This window comes from Lontra canadensis, unplaced genomic scaffold (genome assembly GCF_010015895.1).
Source record: "Lontra canadensis isolate GAN:19392208 unplaced genomic scaffold, GSC_riverotter_1.0 scaffold71, whole genome shotgun sequence".
Classification (NCBI taxonomy): domain Eukaryota; kingdom Metazoa; phylum Chordata; class Mammalia; order Carnivora; family Mustelidae; genus Lontra; species Lontra canadensis.
In genome coordinates this window covers 3234224-3253909 of record NW_022631065.1, presented here as the reverse complement: position 1 = coordinate 3253909, position 19686 = coordinate 3234224, and positions in this window count along the sequence as shown.

The following is a 19686-nucleotide window of genomic DNA, read 5'->3' as shown; positions in this document are numbered from 1 at the left end:
TGACCTCCTCTCTCCAAGAATGGCCTCAGGAAGCCAGAAAGGACACTTCTTTTGGAAAAATCCATCCTGCTTATTAAAACATACGTTTTCTAATATGAAAAATGTTTAAAATCAGGTTCGGAATGGGTGATGTTTAAATGCTGTCCCAGATTTTGTGCTTCAGTTCTTGAAGTCAGTTCTTGTTTAAGTCATGGCCCCTAGAACTAATGCTGGAATCATGATTAGTCCACAGCCTTGATGACAGAAGCTTACTGAAACTAATAAAAATTCAGTGCTCGCACACTTAAAAGATGAGCTAACCAGTGATATTGTTGCCTTTTAACACTGGGCATTAGAGACCCTAAACTCAGATACCTAGTAAGATTTGTGTGGAATAAGATTGTGATTACTCAGCATCCATGTCCAGCACCACAGTATAACGACTCTAAGTTTCATCAAAGGATGTTTAGAACATATACAGTCAGAAACTCCACCAATACCCCCTGGAAACCCCTTCTCCAGTTTCCCAACCCCCAGCTTTTCTCTTTCTCAGTATACCCAAATCCATTATTTTTTACTACAGACTATTGCCTTTTCTCATAAATTGTTTTGTGTAAATAGTGATGTCTTTAACTAGAGTGTGATATTCTAAAGCAAAAAGTTGTTCTGTTTTGCTTTTGCTGCATTTTGTAAAAACAATGGGTATTATTTTGGGAGACTTTTAAAAGATTTCTTGAATTCCCAAAGTGATATTTTGAACTTGGTAAAATATCCACGTTCTCTCTTTAATCTTTTTCTCCAAATCTGGTAGAAATAATGGAGGCCAAGATCCAGCACATTTTTCCTTCATGTCCCAGACTATAGGGTTCAGACTTCCAAGGAGGTTGAATGTTATTCTGGTTTTTTTAAATCCTGCAACATTTAAGACAGATTGGTTTCTTAACATGTACTATCTAATACCATCATCTTCATCCTCATTATTTTTATTATTATAGTGATTGTCCAAAGCACTTTGAAGGAAGAATAATTATTTTATCTTCACAACATTCAAATACAGTAGGGATTATCACTGATGAGATTTAAAATATTTAACACTGGTAACCATATGGCACCAACTGATCAGTAAAGGCTAGATGGCAGAGTGTTGCAACTCCTAGACCTGCTGATCCACTGTAGTTTCAGATCAATCCCATTACCCGTGTTCGTTTTATAGATGAGGAAAGGAAGAAGAAGTATTGCAACTTGAGGCCTCCAGGCAGATTCTTGTGATCCAAAATCCACAGCCCTTTCCACGAAATACATTTACATATGAGATGTTTGCCTTTGAAAATAATATGTACTATTATATTTTTATCAAATTTAAAAGCTTGTATATGGATAGGAATGCATATATTTCTATACTAGAAAATATTAAAAAAAATAAAAAGTTATAAAAAGTAACTTACTTAAATTTTAGAAAAAGATGCTATTAATTTTTATGTTGTTTTGGATCTTTTCATCAATTTTTATTGATTTCTACAATTTTTTAAGTTGTTTAACTATTGTGTGTGTGTGTGTGTATGTGTGTATATATATATATATATATATATATATATAAAACTTGCCAATCACAACAAAGTTTGAGCATTTTTTATATATCAATTCTAATGGATCCCTAATACCCTAACATAAGAGAAAACATAATATATTTATTTACCTTTTACTCTTCTTTTTGATTGGACGAATATGATTTCTTTTTTTTCAGTTTGTGGATAGTACATACGAAGCTTCAGTGAGCATTCATGTACATGATGCTCTACCTATACTTCAAATTATTTCCTAGGATTGTTTTTATAAGTCATAGTAATAAGTTAAAGATAGGAATATTTTAAGGTTCTAGCTGTACATTACAGAATTGATCTATGGAGATTTTGAGTCAATTTATATGCCCTCCCACATTGTATTATTGTGCCTTATGTTATGCATTTTACATCTTTAATAAATATGCTAGAGGTCACCTTGTTAATAGAATTAAATACAAATTACACATGTGAGCCACATGTGTAATTTGAAAATTTACTAGCCAAACTTAAAAACTAAGGAGAAATAAGAAAAAATAATTTTAATCGTATATTTATTAATCTAATATATAGAAATATTATTTCACCATCTAATTAATGTAACGTCGTGAATACGTTACATCATTTTCTCATAGTAGGTCTTCAAAATCAAGGAGGTATTCTATGCTTACAGCACATCTGTTTTTACTTGCCACATCTCAGTTGCTTAACACGATTGCTGTATGGCTGACTATTGACCAGCACAATTATAGATGTTTAAATGTTATAAACTCAAAGATCATTATGGCTCTGGGTCCCCCCGCCCCCCGCCTTGTAGTTGCTCTCATTTCAAAACACTTAGAAAATTATAAAAACATGTGTGCGCTTGTCTAACAACGTGGGGATTTTGAGGCCAAGTAGTGGTGATAGTTGTCCCCAGGATTCACAGGAGGTCATTCCAGAGACAAATTGTGGACTGAGAAGTTATCTACGGAATGTATGCATTGGTTAAGAACTTCAGTCTTCCAAATAGCCCTATTTTAGTCTGTTTGGAACTGCTCTAACAGCATATCATAGATTAGGTGGCTTGTAAGCAATAGAAATTTATTTCTGACCTGGAGGCGAGGAAGGCCAAGATCAAGGCATCAGTAGATACGGTGTCTGGTAAGGACCCACTTCCTAGTTCACAGATGAACATCTTCCCACCATAATGTCACACAGCAGAATGGGGGCAAGGGAACTTTCTGGGATCTATTTTATAAGGGCACTAGTCCCATTCATGAGGGTACCTCCCTCATAAACTAAACACCTCCCAAAGGCCTTACCTCCAAATTCTGTAACATTAGAAACCAGGTTCTAACATACAAATTTTGCAGGGGGACATAGAAACTCAGTCTATGGCAATCTTCTTGTTTGTTTGTTTCTCTAAACTCTAAATTGGATTGAATCATGATTTGAAGTCAAAATTTAGTTATAAAGTAGAAAAGATCAGAATGATTGATGATGGCTGGAGAGCAAAGAATTCCTGAAATTAAAAAGAATAGTAGTAGTAGTGGGGCAGCTGGGTGGCTCAGTGGGTTAAAGCCTCTGCCTTCAGCTCGGGTCATGGTCCCAGGGTCCCGGAATCGAGCCTCGCATCGGGCTCTCTGCTCGGCGGGGAGCCTGCTTCTTCCTCTGTCTCTCTGCCTGCCTCTCTGTCTACTTGTGATCTCTGTCTGTCAAATAAATAAAAAATAAAATCTTAAAAAAAAAAAAAAAAAGAATGGTAGTAACCAGAAGCATGATTCTTGGAGCCACTACCAGAAGCAAACAACTTTGTTTCAGTAGGTCCTGAATAACAGTGTAGCAATAGCTTGGAACAGCTGTTATAAATAAGATAACAGCATACAATTAAACTGCCTGGTGGGGGAGTCTGTTTCCAAATTGTTAAGGACAGATCTTATCAAAAAAGAAAAAAAAGTTAATCAAGGTGTCCTTTTAATGTCATAGGAATGTTCCTTAATAGTCCCACGTAAGGATTAGCTTAACTATTGATTGAATACCAAAGAATTAGTATTATGTAGATTTTTTTTTCTGTTAGAGACACATTTTTTTCTGTTCTATCCAAGAAAAAATAATGACCCTATATCTCATGATTTTGTTTCCTACAAGACATTAACAAGTTTGTATATAACTTAGCAATCTTTCTAACATTATTTACACAGTTGCCAACATTTCAACTGCCCTTTGAGCCAGCCTTTCCATCTTACTGGTCCCTTCAAAATAATCAGTTTAATAAAATATTTAACATGTATTTATATGATATATTTGAAAGCCAATTTTTAGTTTTTCAAAAATTATATTTTAGCAAAGGCAGTATAGTGTGGCCTACATTAGGATTCTTTTTTATCGAAAATAATTTAGTAGTTGAAGTGAATTTATCCTGACTCCAAAATCTTAAAAAGATATTTTACTTCTGTGGGTTCCAGTCCTTTCTTTTACAGTATGAGGAGGCTGGCTTAGAGAAATAGTCTCCTGTGATTTTAGCAAGCCATGAGTCAGGTTGGCTTTTATCCAGAGAAAGCATTTCTGGTTTTCTGTCTGCCAGAGAGCCCATTTTATTGGTCTGCTTTTGAAAGTAGATAACCATCATGTTGGGGGCCTGAGTCACAAAGTGAACAAGCATTACATTCTACCAAAACATTACCATCTCTCGTGCTTCTTATACGTATTCTCATTAGTATATAAATTTTTGTGTCTCTCTCTCTAAATGATAGAACTTCACCAAGAATGATTTGGGTCTTCAGTGGTCACTCTAGAGGACATTTGGCTTGAACAAAATTATTCATTTGAGAGGTAACTTGGAAAAGAAATGGAATCAGATTTCTCAAACACAAATGAACAGCATTATTTTTTCCTGTTTGGTATGCAGAAGCCTCCAAACCAAATTCTGAATCAAAAATTGCTTCAGTAAAAGAGTCTTTGTCCAAAGCTAATGAGCAATTTGACAGAAGTAAGCAACAGCAGACTTGACCCATCTATCTAGTAAATCCTTCCTCTTTTCAGCCTCGAGTTATCTCCATATATAGAGTTCTCCATCTTACCCCTGTCCTTCTAATCTCTCTCCTTCTGTATATCCTCCCATTTCTTCCTCCTCTTCCATTTTTCCAGACTCCATACATTCACTCAGATATTTTAAGACCTTCAAATGCCAGTTGCTTCTAAATATTCATCTTTCATATGATCCAGGTGTGCAGGCAACTAAACCCCAAGCCTGAGGTGAATTAAGTGCTATGCTTCAGGAATTCTGTAAATCCAGGCAAGACCAGCACATAAAAATTTGTAATCCTTTGAAATGCAAAGAACCCCGGGATTTCCTGCCTTATTCCAATTTAGGCATATGTGGTTGGAAACTCAGCTGCTTAATTCAGGATGGCAAAAGCTGATTGGACTGACACTGAAAGGTACATAATTACTCTTTCCGAAAGCATCAAAAAATGCCAGAAATGAAGGGCAAATTCTCCTCAAAGATAAACCTGAAAAATTTCCCCCCAAAATTGATTAGATCATAAATTACTCATGTAAACATAGAAAATATGAAACTGTGGGAAATTTGGGGGATAGGCTAAAAAATGCCTTCAACATTTAGAAGTTAAAGAAGGTGCTGATATTATTTCATGTCACGTAGTCAATGAGATTAAAACTGAAGTTGTAGACCTAATTCAAGACAGAAATTAGAACAAGAAATTAGCCCCCTTATCAACTTTATAGATATATAAATGGAAGGGGAACTGGAGGAAAGATTGCCCCATCTTATGAAAGAAAACCCAAGATAAAGAGAAATCTCTCAATCCAGATCAATTGAAGGTACTCTGGGAAGAAAAGAATACCTGGTATCCTGCCTCACTCTAAACCTTCAAGGTAAATTAACTATAAAGGTAGTTGATCGGTCTCATCAATTCCTGGTAGTTATACGTGCTACTCTTTATACATTAAACCCTGACACCTTCACTCTTTGCTAAACCTCTTCCTCCGACAAATGTAACACAGAAGTTTTTCTCGATCCCCCATTCCTTAAATGTAATCCTTGCACACTCACTGAAAAAAAATTAAAATAATATTTTTCTGCTTTGATACTTCTGCACATTTAATAGGAAGAGACTTATTCTGAATATGAAATGTAACTATTAGATGCACATCAGATGGACTATTTCCTGAGGTTCCAGAGGACTCCTTTATTCCTAACCAAGCTGTATCTTCTCTGGATATACTTTTGTCTTCTCTGCTGTATTTGATGCATACCTCAGATAAAGATCTTAACACTCTGACACTCTATGCTTTAAAAATTCCCCTGACATAAGAATAGTAATTGGACCAGAACCAAAGAAAGTCATATAAGCTCTCCAACCAATCACATCAGATGCCAACACTCTCAAATCATAACATACTTGAAGATTTACCTTGTTTTCACCACCTCATTGCTTGTCTCTGAATCTCTGCCAAATGAAAGTGATGTTGCCCAAATCTTTTGCCATAGCAAGCTCTCAATAAATAGCTTCTGCTTGTTCTCATTTGAGTGGATTTTGTTTATTTCAACATTACTGAAGGTGAGATGGGTGGAAAGACATCTACAGTGAGAAGCTGTAATTAGAAAACTTAGTCCAAAGCCTTCAGGAGGACAGCTGGGAGGAATGTACACTCCATCTTCCTGCTAGACTGGGTGCTCGGACAGAAGAGATGTTATAAATGATCAATATTGTGGGAATCCAAGGTTTTTCTCTAAAAAAAGCCCAAGGAGCTGATGTAAGGAAGGGTCAGGAGAAAAGTGGAAGGAGTCTACTTGAAAGCCCATGGCAATATATTTAAGGAATGGTGCTTTCACATTTAAATAGCTTATGCAACCTTAAGAGTGTCAGAGTCAGGGGGCCTGGGTGGCTCAGTCGTTGGGCATCTGCTTTCTGCTCAGGTTATGATCCCAGGGTGCTGGGGTAGAGCCCTGCATGGAGCCCAGCATGGGGGCTCCCTGATCAGCAGGAAGCCTGCTTCTCCCTTTCCCACTCCCCGCTCCTTGTGTTCCCTCTCTCTGTCAAATAAATAAATAAAACCTCAAGAAAAAAAAAAAAAAAAAGAATGTCAGAGTCAAATGGGAAAACTGGGTAGACACTACATACAACACAGGGAAATGGTAGAATACTTCTAGAACTTCTAGAATGAGCTTCAGATCTTTCATAATTTCTGTGATTTTAGACAGCCATATCCCTTCTTTGGACCCAGGTTTTGTATTTAAAAAAGGGAAACTTAACTAGATTGCTATGGGCACTTTCTCTATATGGAAATCTACAAAATAGGAGGTATGTGGTATTCTGTTCCTTCAAACTAGTTAGAACCCATAGTATCTCCAATGCATGGTATGTGATAAGATATAAGAGTTTCTATAGATACTGTTCTTTCAGGGACATATTTATGACCTTCGTTGAAGTCAATTTGCAACAACCATTTTTTGCTTTAAGTGAATGCGTATATTGGGTAGAAAAAAAAATTTATATTGTTCCTTTTCTAACTTGGAAAGAAAAATAATTGGCAGTCCAGTTATTTTAATATTGAAAGTTGAGTTGGCATACAAAACCCTCACTAGAATTTCTAAATTCATTGGAGCTCAACCTTATTCTCCAGCCCGCACTCCCTAGCTTAGCGATGGGTATTTTTTTTTTTTTTAATTTTCTTCTCTGAATTCTCTATTCAAATGTTAAGTACAGCAATCAAGTCAGATAAAGCACTGAGAATACAGTCTTACTGAATCCAGTATTCCCTAAATGTAAAGCTACATACTGATAATGCTGCCTGAAGTGCAGTATAGGAAGCATAAATCTGCTACCATTTTCAAATATAACTCACATTCAGGGCTCTTTAGTGTAGGAGTTTCTGTGTTTGAATCCTTCCTTTACAGGACCATTCTGAATAGAGTGCCAGTTTCTTCCATTCCATATGGAAATATTACACAATAGATTTAGAATGGTTTGGTTTGTTTATTTTTTATTAGCAAGATATTGCAAAACTGATAATCTTCAGTTTGGAATGCAGAGTTCCTTTCTATCCAAATTCAGGACAATGGGATGAGACTAGGTCTTCCAGCTGCAAAGAAAACATTTCATCCTTGAATGTTACTGTGCAGCCCTGGACTTCCCAATTTGGTTTTATTTCTTAACTCTTCTCTCTTAGTTCCCTCAGGCGCAGTCTTAAAATTGTTTACCAACTGCTGCTTACAATTACAATCACTGTATATTTTAATAACATAATGAAGAAACAAAATAGACATTCCCCAAGGTCTGTATTTACGTCAGAACGTGCCAGAAGGTTCACATTTCATGGGGATTCAGTGAAAGAATTCAGTGGCAGGATTCGGTTTCTTAATTGTTTCTCTGTTCTCTTCCTCTCTCCTAAACATGCTCTGAATCAACTAATGAAATCCGAGTGCAGAAATGTGCGTAGGCCCTTGGGTGGAGTGTGGGGCTGAGGAGATCATGCTCTGCTACGGGATAGGAAAGGAGAAGAATGAAGTGACTTAGTCAAAATCAAATCCAGCACAGTCTTCTTTTATTGAATAAATATTCATGTCCAAATATAGATGTGTAAATATATATAAATATATATACACATATTTTCATATATAATACATATCACATACTATATTTACTCCTGTTTATGTAATATATGCATGCGTGTATATATATTCAGTCTAGAAACAACCATCCAATTAGTCTGCTCCAGTTTACAATACAATTTTGTGGAGTCATTGGTACCCTCTATTTTCATTTCCTTTTCTCCCCATTCTAATCAGACTCTTATCTTCCATGCTGTTAATGTTCTTACCAGTTTTACCAACGACTTCCCCATTGCCAAATCCAATGAGTTCTTTTCACATTTTCACCTTACTCAATCTGTCAGTAGCATTTGACCAATTTATTATTTTCTCTTCCTTTAAATATGTTCTTTACTTGAACATCAGGTTCATTTGATCTATGTACTGATTGATTGATCCATCTATCCACCTAACATCCATCTGTCTACCTCTTTCTTCCCCCTATTCTCTGTTCTCATTCCTCCCCAGATACCTTTTCATAGTGCCTTTTGCTGCTTCCTTCTCCACTTGCTTCCTCTCCCAACGTCAGAGTGCCCCAGGATTCTGCCCTTGGACAGCATTCACTCTGTGGTCATGTCTCATGAGATCATATCCAGCACCATTGTTAAATACAGTGCAAAGGATACACAAAATTTTAGATTCACATCTGACCACTCTGCTAAAATAGATCTAAGAAGTATCTCAAACTAAACGTGCCTACAACCAAAGGTGAGTTCCATTTCTCATATCCAAACCTTCCCAAAATAATAATAATAAAGCTGCTACTTTCTGTCTTCCTCAGCCCAGCAAATGCAGCATCACTCAACTAGTGTTTTGTGGCATGCATCTTATTTATTTAGAGAATCCCATCAGTGCTACTCCAGTAGCACTAAATCCAAAATCTGACCCCTTTTCCTCTGCCATCTTTGTTTAGTCCATAGCTACCTCCCTTGTAGCCCACAGTGTTTGCCCTGCGATATATTCTCCCTGGTTGTTCCTTTACCCTCTTTTTGATTCCTTTCAGGTTGTGATTCATACATGGTCTTCTCAGGAAGAGCCTTACTCAAACGTGACATACCGTGACAAAAGACTACTGTCACCAACCATCATCCTCTACCTTTTTTTTTTCCACTTCCTCCTCTGAGGGAATTTCTAAGAAACACAATGCATGGTACCTTAACCAAATAAATATTAATTATACCTGACTGTCTCCTGTTCCAAAACTCTCTTCAAGATATATCCTGTTGATGTGAGCTTGAGTGATAAGGAACTTCAAAGACTTCCCTTTAGTTCTTTGAATTCTAGAAGCAATAGTAAGACAAGTTCTCTTTTCTTGTCCCGAGCTCAGACTCTGTACCTTCTCAGGTCTCTGGTACCAAAACAAAAACAAAAAACTCGGAAGTAGAAGATATATCCAACTAGGCCTTCAGACCCCAAAGAGAGAAGAAGGTAAGAGGAAAAGAGGAAAAGATAATTTTATCATTTCTTCAGTCCTCTCAAAATTTAGTTCTTACCCTGACTTTTGTGCATTATCGGAAAACTCCAACCCTAGATTTGTTTGCAGGAGAAGCAAAAGGAATTGCATGTGCATCAGGGAAATTATCTTACTGTCTATCAAGGCTTTGTGATAGAGATGTACAAGATGTTGGATATATAATTGCTCTTAGGTATGAGGATTTGCTTAGTTAGTGTCCGTAAGTTAAGCCTGTATATAGTTAAGGGATCTCTTATATTGAAAAATAAGTGCAACATATTTGAAAGCATTTTATACCCATCCCCAAAACCTTCCAACTATCCATTATGGGATAGCTCTCAGCTCATTTATAAATATAAGTATAACCATAGCTATAACTATAATTATAACTTAGGAGTGGACAGATTTAATCTATTTAAGTTGAAAACAAATGCTGAAAAGACAAGTGCATATTGACCAATTCTTACTCTTAACAAAAGTATTCTATAGGTTGTTCTATCTTTCTCACTTTAGACTGTGAAAGAACCTTCAGAATCTGACAAATTAAGCTTAAAAATTGGAAGAACCTCAAAGAGCATCCAATACAACTATTGAAATCTTGCCATTGAAGATTTTATACTATTTTCCTTAAATATAATATTTTTGTAATGGGATTAATCTGTCAGTTGGATGACTGCAAGTGATACAGGGGAAGAAAGATGAAAACACACACACATACACTCATCATCTAATGATTACTTTTGAGATTAGTGCTTTTACATTTTTATCCTCTTATTTTGTATCCAAATGTTTGGACATACGGAAAATGTTACATGTGCCACACCTAATTTCAGAGCTCCACCCTTGACAGCTTTTGAAAGTTCTCCTTAAATGTTTTTATGCAGTGATAAATGAGGATACCAAAGAAAGAACTGAAATTAATAGGACTGATTGAATCTATAGTTTACAATAAATTCACAGACAGAATCATTCCCCACATGCAGGAACTGCCAGCCCCAGGAGGAGGTTATCGATTTGTTGATTTGTTGACTTGACTTTACAGCAGAAAAGGGTTTTTTTCTTTCTTTCATTTTAACACAAAGACAAAATTCCCCAATCTGTTCATTTTAGTGTAGGTATTTTGCTTACTTTTTAACGTCCTTTTTTAAACAGTAAAACTGTTCGTCTAGTAAGCAGTAGCATCTAATTAAGGCCTCCAAATATTATACAGCTTTATGATTCAAAGGAATCAACTAGGGCATGAATAATAGGTTATATGTAACCTGGGATTTTAGTCTAATGGAAACATGTGTAAGACAGTGACAAGGGAAATTCAGATCACTCAGTTAGACTTGACAGTAGTTAGCATGGAACATATGTCTAAAGCTGATCTATCTGCTCATTTTATTGTCACTTAAACATTCAAATAGTTGAACATTTATTACTAAAAAATTATTTGTAGCAAATTTGGTTTCTGAGTTCTAAATGTAATTGCTTTTGACAGCTTCCCTTAAATGTTTTCAAGCAGTGTAAGATGAAGGTATAGAAGTACTTCAGTCAATAGGCTGGTTGAATCTGTTTTCACAATGAGTTCTCAATGTCCTTGTCAAAGTAGAATTATTTCATAAGTGTGCGTTGTGGAAGAGTCAGGTAAATTTTATTCAAATGTTGATTGCTAAAGTATTGCCCTTGTTTTTTGTTTTTTGTTTTTTTTTTTCCATTGGGAGTCCTAAGCCTGCTGGAAGAGGGTACTCTTTTCTTTAATGGTGGTGTTCCAGATCCATCATTAATTAGTGTTTATGCTTATGCATAAGAAATAGTGAACTTGTCAGTTGTAACTGATCTTTGGTAATAATGTAAGGAAGAATTTTTCACAAACCTCAAATATGTCTTAGAATAGATTCTGTGTTCTAAAAATATCATGGAAGGATAGAAACTCAAGTTTGAAAAAGCACTGTATTCTATAATAAGGACAGTTTTGGGACTCTAACAGCTCTAGATTCATGTCTTGGCTTGAACTCTTCAAGTCCGTGTGAACCGTGGAAATATTACTTCTATAGCATAAGACCTAATTTGTCTCAAAGGTAACCCAGGAATTCTAATATCAACTTTCAACAGTTATGATGAGGAGTAAATATGATCATATGTGTGAAGTTCCTAACAAGTACCTGTCACAAAGCAAACACTCCACATTAGTTGTGTTGTCATTGTTACTGTTCTTTATTGTTCCTTTCGTTCACCCTCCCTGTGAAAGGCTGAAGTTAGAACACAGGACAGCCCTGCAGCCAGTCTCCTCTGTAACATCCCCACCAAGTGGTCTTCAGCATTTGATACCGTTTTGCCAGTATGAGGGAATTTATCCAGGGCATGGAAATTGTACTGAAATAGAATATAGTAAAAAGTAAATCTTGCATGGTCCAAAATACATATTTTCTAGACCAAAGCATGGAGAATAACCTCAAAATATGCCAGCATTTCCTGACCTTTAACAAATAATGCACTTCACATTTTCAGAATTGGACAGAGGAAGACAAGTCAGCCTTGAGAGGAAGTCCTTGCATCTAAATGAGTTCATAAAATACTGAGAGTGGGAGTATTTCCTTAATCATATATCAGGGCATTGTAAAAATAACAAAACGGGCCATATGCAAATATAACAACATATACTTTGTTCTACATGATGACTGACCATTGCTTCCCAAATAGAAAATAAATACCTCTTGGGCAAGCTTGTGTTTCCTCCCTTTACACTTGGAGTATATACATTTTTCTTCTTTACTGACAATTTCTCAAACTGTCAGAGTAGAGATACTGACTTTCATTGAATGGAGTGCTAATCATTACCCTTTCTTGGAGTAAATCCAAGGCTATAAATTAGAGCAGGCTATCAGCTGTGGTTGACTTGTAATGCTGAGCTGGGAGATTAAAAACTCACATGCAAAAATAACCTTGAGTCTATTGGCTAGGAAATAAACCTGAAAAGCAAATGAAGGGACCTCAAAGTATAAGGCCTGATTAACAAAGTGTTAAAGAGCTGGCTAGTGAAGGGAAAGAAAAGCTTGATTAAAAAAAAAAAAAAAAAAAAGTTCAGCAAAGCATAGAATTGTTATTTTTTGCATAGAATTGTTATTTTTACATTTTTCTCTCAAATATTCTGTGTCTTGGGCAATATATAAATATACACATGAACATTAAAAAATTACCCCTTTCAGAGAAAACGAAGCTTGTGAAGGAAACACATATAAGCAAAGATCACAATAAATACATTAACTGCTATAAATTAGATATGAGAAAACTGAGACACAAAATAGCATGACAGGATTAAATAAGTTATGGTTTATAAAAGATAAGGAATTAGAAATGAATAATAAAAGGGTACATCATACCCAAAGCAGAGAAGAAATCATTTTAGGATGAGAAAAGAGCGTATGCAAATGTTTAGGGGTGTTCTCAGTGAGCAATTTCTATGACCAGGATATGGAGTGACTGCAGAATACGGAAGCCTTGGCAGGACAATTGGGTTGGAACCTGATCAGGAAGAATGTCATGTGTAATAATATGTAAGTTGCAAATAAATAAAAGATTGAAGAAAAGTGCATTGATTGGGATATTTGAAGAAAGGTCTGAAAAATGAAATGGTAGAGTATCTTGATTTTGGAAGTCCTATCAAATCTGGTCAAGATGTTAAGTGTGCTACTTAAGTGGGAGATAAATTAATTATAAAGACCTAGCCAAGCATGAAAGCAAGGAAAGGTTACATCCAAGTGGCAAAAATGGAAAAGGGGCGCCTGGGTGGTTCAGTGGGTTAAAGCCTCTGCCTTCGGCTCAGGTCATGATCCCAGAATCCTTGGATTGAGTCCTGCATAGGGCTCTCTGCTTAGCAGGGAGTCTGCTTCCTCCTTTCTCTCTCTGCCTGCCTCTCTGCCTACTTGTGATGGCTGTCAAATAAATAAATAAATAAATAAATAAATAAATAAATATTTAAAAAAGAGAAAAAAAAAAAAGGAACCTGTAACTTAAAAGTGGGAGTGTTCCCTGATATGAGGAAGTTGAGAGGCAACATGGGGGGCTTGAGTGGTAGGAAAGGAATAAATGAAACAAGATGGGATCAGGAGGGAGACAAACCATAAGAGACTCTTAATCTCACAAAACAAACTGAGGGTTGCTTGGGGGAGGAGGGTATGGAGAGGGTGGTGGGGTTATGGACATTGGGGAGGGTATGTGCTATGGTGAGTGCTGTGAAGTGTGTAAACCTGGCGATTCACAGACCTGTACCCCTGGGGCTAATAATACATTATAAGTTAATAAAAAAATTAAAAAAAAAGAAAAAGTGGGAGTGTTCATGCCCTCCTAGGACAGAAGCTGCAGATGCTGCCTTGGAATGTGACACCCTGCCTGAACTTGGAACCTGGAAAATAATAGTTTGCATCTGAAAAACCTGTATAACAGCATCTAGGAGGCACATGGGGCAGTGCTGTATAGGATGAGGTGAGGCAGGAAACCAAGCCAAGAGATCAGAGCCTCAGTTACAGAATTTAAAATCGTTTGTGCTAAATTTTTATAGGACTTAGAAAAACAGGAAGTCTTTGATTGTTATTCAAGTCAACAGTAAAGTTCAAATTGCTACCAGAACAGTGAATATCATAGAGCTCAGAAAAGTCAGAAACTGATTAGTACCCTGCCAACATCCCTTGCATTACCTCTACAACCCAGGGATTACACAGGACGGCTGAATGCGGCCATTTATGTAAGTGAATAGATAAGCACACACATAAATGTCAGAGAATAAACACAACAAACTAATACATGTCCCAAACAACAAAAATAATTCAGCAGCAAACTTTATGAACTACACCACAGGAACTAAGATGCTAATAAATTAATACAAGATTGAGTTAACATTTGTGCAAATCTAGATGAAGTGGACAATTACAGTGAAAAAAATGACTTTAAGAAGAAATGAGAAACTGGAAATTACAAAAATGACTAAAATATATAAAATTTATAGCAAGACCATCTTCCTTCAGGAATGCCTGGCTGGCTCAGTAGGTGGAGCGTGTGACTCTTGATCTCAAAGAGTTGTTAAGTTGGAGCCCCATGCTGGGTATAGGGTTTGCTTAAAAAAAATTTAAAAGTCTTTTAAAAATCTTCCTTCAGAATAGATAGTAGGCCCAAAAAGTTAGAGGCAAGTTACATAAAACTTTTAAGGTAAGTGGTAATTTATACAATCCAGAGAAATCAAAAGAATCAACACTACCCAAATCATTTTATGAGACAACTCTAACCATGATAGCAAAATAGAAATAAGATAGTAAAAGACAAGCTAAATAAACCTAATCTCGCTAATACAAAGACATGCATGCACGGGTACTATGAAAATATTAATTTTACCTAGAGATATACTAAAAACCATGGCAAGGTAGGGTTCATCTCAGAAATACAAGGAAACTGGGAAATACACAGAGTTACCCAGGAGATGTCAATAACTATTAAGGTTTAAAAATTCAGAAAACATAGAATCTTTTGAAAAGGAGAACCAGAGAAATGCAACATGACATTGACCCAGGAACACATGTGCATAGATGGAAACGGATTTGTGGAGAACTTTTCCAAAATCCATAAAGTTGGGTGTATATTTATTCTATGATGTTTCAGTGAAACATCAAGTTAAATATTAATCTGTATAATTCCTGTTCACACATGCAGGGTTCTTCTTTTCACCATTGCATATAATAAAAATAATCTAACTTCTTTTCGTAAGAAAAGAAAAACACATTGTGCTGTTTCACATTGCGGCAGATCTTAGAGCTGTCAAAAGCAATGAATTTGAAAGACTATGATAAATGTCAAAAACTTGCATCAACAAAAAAACTACATTGTAAAGTCATGCATTTAGTGTTTTAGCTTCTAATACTTTTTTTTTAATTCCCAAGGCCCTAATATTTTCATAACGGTTTCATATTTGTGCTAAAAATATAAACCTATAGATTAGAACTATATTCAAAATATTCCTGCATGGTCTCTGTGTAGGAAGGAATGGAAAGAACTGGAGAGGTTTATAAAAAGGCATTCAATCTTAACTACCTTTCTTTACAAAAATTATGCAAATACAATAAAACAGCCTTATTCTGGATGGTGCCCACACAGCCTTTCACTATAATTTTCTCTGTAAATTTGGCAGCTTAATTTTCTTAAAAACAAATAGGAGACAAAACCTTGAATGTGAAGTAGAAACTGGTGGAAGTGACTCCATGCTGGGAGTGGTGACAATGATGTAGGTGAGGATTTGAACTAACCAGATGGTTTGGGATACGTGAATATGGGGATGACTAGAAAACACTTTGCCAGTATAAATAAGAGAATGTGGTGATTGATAGGATGCAGAGGTTCAGGGGGAACAAGACAATTAGATACGTGGTGAGAAAATTGAAGGAGGGTTAAGTGAAAGTCCTGCTATTACTTGCAGGTCAGATGTTGTCTTTAGGTACAAGTTACAAAATCCCAGAGTCTCAGAGTGGAAAAGAACCTTAGGAAAGAATTACCTCAAATCCTCTAGAATGTGTGATAGACAATATTTTAATGTGGATGGACTTCAGGAAGAGAAACAGCAGGTGTATGAAGGAAAGCCATGCATTAAATGTATGAAAAATCTAGTCTATGTGTGTATGTATATAACTGCATATGTCTGTGAGTATCTAATAGTCCTTATTCAAGTGAAATGCACATAACATAATTAATCATTTTAAAATATGAAATTCAGTAGCATTTACTACATTTGCAACGTTGGATAGCCACCACCTCTATCAAGTTCCAAAATATTTTCATTATCCCAAAAGAAACCTACATGCCTATTAAGCAGTCACCCTCTCTTCTCCACTCCCCATTGCTAGCAATCACCAATCTGCTTTCTGTCCCTATGAATTTACCTAATCTAGATATTTATTATAAATGGAATTATATAGTATATGACCTTCTATGTCTGGTATCTTTCACTTAGCACACTTCTTTTGGAGTTTCATCCAAGTTGGTCCATGCCCCAGTATTTCATTCCTTTTATGCATGAATAGTGTTCCATTGTGTGGCTATGTAAAATTTTGTTTATCCATTCATCAGATAATGGACATTTCGATTGTTTCTATCATTTGGGTATTGTAAGTAGTTCTGCTACAAACATTTGTGTACAAGGTTTTACATTCTTCTGGGTATATATCTGGAAAGAAAGACAGGTGACCTGTTCTTATTTCCTAAATTCCCGGGAAATCAATTAATGATATTTGTTAAGAGAAACACTTTATGTGTTGGATTTCCTTAGCATCATGCTGAAGTTTTACTTATGGTAAATTAACCCAAAATCTGTGAATGTTTTTTGAAACAAGAGCTAGAGTCTAGAATTCTTTAACTCAAAAGTAATGGAGTTTTTTCTTTTGTTAATATAACTAAGAATCCATTCCCAAAACGAAACAAAACAAAAAACCTGATTAAAAGTGAAACTTTCTCTGAAAGTTCTGAAATCACAGACAAGTTCTCTCTCTTAATTATTTAATTTTGCCTACGGGGCACTTCATCATATTTTCAACATCTGTAAATACCCCATCAGTGTAAGTACCTCTGAATGTGATGTGAATCTCTGTTATTCTTTTAATGTTTTAGTTATAAGATGTCCAAAATATGACTTAAACAGAATAAATGTTGATTAATGATTTATTAAATGAATAATAACTTTTTAAGCATTAGTACAATGCAATCATCTCAGGACTAACACCAATTTTCACTAATAAAACCCTTAGAGTAAAACCCCAACCTTTGCCCCCAGTTCTGACTGACTTACTGACAGAATCATCTTAAAATAGAAATAGTAAAAAACCAGTGGGAAGTAATATTTCTTTTTTAGAAGCGATGAGGTAATCCATCATTTTTTTTTTTTAAGATTTTATTTATTCATCTGGCAAAGAGATTGAGAGAGCACAAGCAGAGGGAGCAGCAGGCTCTCTCCTGAGCAGGGAGCCCAACATGGGGTTCAATCCCAGGACTCTGGGATCATGACCTGAGCCAAAAGCAGATGCCTAACTGACTGAGCCACCCAGGTACCCCTTATAATAATCATTTTAAGTCTTCTTACTTTCCCTGACTTTTTTGTACAGCTTTTACTATGAATGTAGGACCCTCTCCTTTCCAGTTCCACATTTGAAGTAAATTAATGACCCCATGTTTCCTGTTCAACTTGTGAAAAACCTCAGTTTCCTCATTTTCCAGTCAAGAATGTTAATATTTTTCAAAATCACTTTTCTCACACCAACACACACACACACACACACACACACACACACACAGAATAAATAAAGGAAGAAAGAAAAATAATCCTATCAGAAATGGGTGCCTCTTTTTTTTTTGGTGGTGGTGGTACTTTTATTTCATTCATAGTGTCCCACGGAATCTTCACAGCATGTTACTGAGGCAGGTTTATTAGCAACTAGCCATTACCGACTCCCCACCACATGGATGGAGAAGGGCAGTGAGTGACTTCCGTGAGATCCTCAAAAGACAAAGCCATGCCAGAACACAAAACTCATCCCGTGGCCTCTGCATTCAGTTCAGTAATACAACAATCATGGTTACAGAGCAAGAACCTGTTGAAATTTCCCGTCCTCAATTCCTTCGGGAGAAAAATCTCCCTAATCTCTCCCCAAGGCAACAGGTACCAGAAGTTTCTCTGTAGAGTTGCAGAGAGACAGGAGAAGCTGCACATTTTCTTTTGCCCACCTTACTTTAGAAGGATTTCTTTTTCAATTGAAGCCTTAAATCTCTTCCCATCAGGGCTGACATAGAATTCTGGGGTTTTTAAGAACCCATAAAAGCCAGGTGGACCAACTCCAGCCTCAAGGCCAGACTGCCCTCTGGTCATCTTAGTCTGTTCTGGCTGCTGTGACAAAAATAACATTGACTTTTACTTTTAAAGAGGGTGGGTAATGCAGGTTTGGGAGGCTTAGAAATTACATGCACAAGACCCAGGTTGTTTATTTTCTTCATGTAGCATTCACTGTGATCAAAATTTTAAATATGCTTTTTTAGATTTTCTAATTGTAAGTGCCCTAAGGATCATGTCTTGGCCCAAGAGACTCATTTAGTCCAATAACTACTTTCAATTTTGATGTGGTCTTTTTTTTTTTTTTTTTTTTTTAGATTTTGTTTTTTTAATTTGAGAGCATGAACAGAGGCAGAGGCAGAGGGACAGAGAAAATCTCAGGCAGACTCCATGCTGAGCACAGAGCCTGTCGTAGGTCTCGATCTCACAACCCTGAGATCTCCACCTGAGCCAAAATCACGAGTCAGATGCTTAACTTACAGAGCCACCCAGTTGTCCCAAAATTGATGTATTCTGATCTGTTCCTGGAAATCACTACCTAGAAGGGATCTCTCTCCAGTTCCTTCCGATAGTCCGCTAAAACACTCGCATGTTAAGGATAACATCACGCCTTCACTCAACCTTCTTAGATAGGTGGTATTCTCCATTAATCTGTTTCTTCCCATGAGTTTCTATCAGAGCAGATCTAAGTTTTGCTTATATTTCTTTGGTCTCCTCTGCATGCAGACAGGACCTTTTTTTATTTTTCACCTATCCATATTTCCTATAGTATTTTTTTGGGTCATAAACTGTTTTTAACCCTCCAAAAAAACCCCTTCGAACTCTACCTTTAAGATGCACAAAGAAATTTTTTCCCTGCAGTCCATCTTGTGTTTGTGTGGAGTTAGTGAATCTCTTCCCTGTTTCTTTTAATGTGGCTTAAATCCAGGTGCGTTGTGCTGTAGAATTGTCCTCTCCTTATTTCCTCTTCCTGTAATCTGGATAAGTGGTGACCATATATATCTATTTGGGGAGGAATGGCAATTGCAGGGAGCTCTTGCTTCTACAAATGCGATTATAGTGGTGCTCCCTGCAAACTGAAACCACAGAAAGAAATACTAATAATTGATGGGAAAATTGACGATTGCTCCATGGTCTTTAATTTTTTTGTCATAATACTAAAAACTACCTTGCAGTTAATTATAAATATATAGTAAATAAATAAAATTAAATTAATAATTAATTTTACAATAAAAATAGTAAAATTAATTTACTA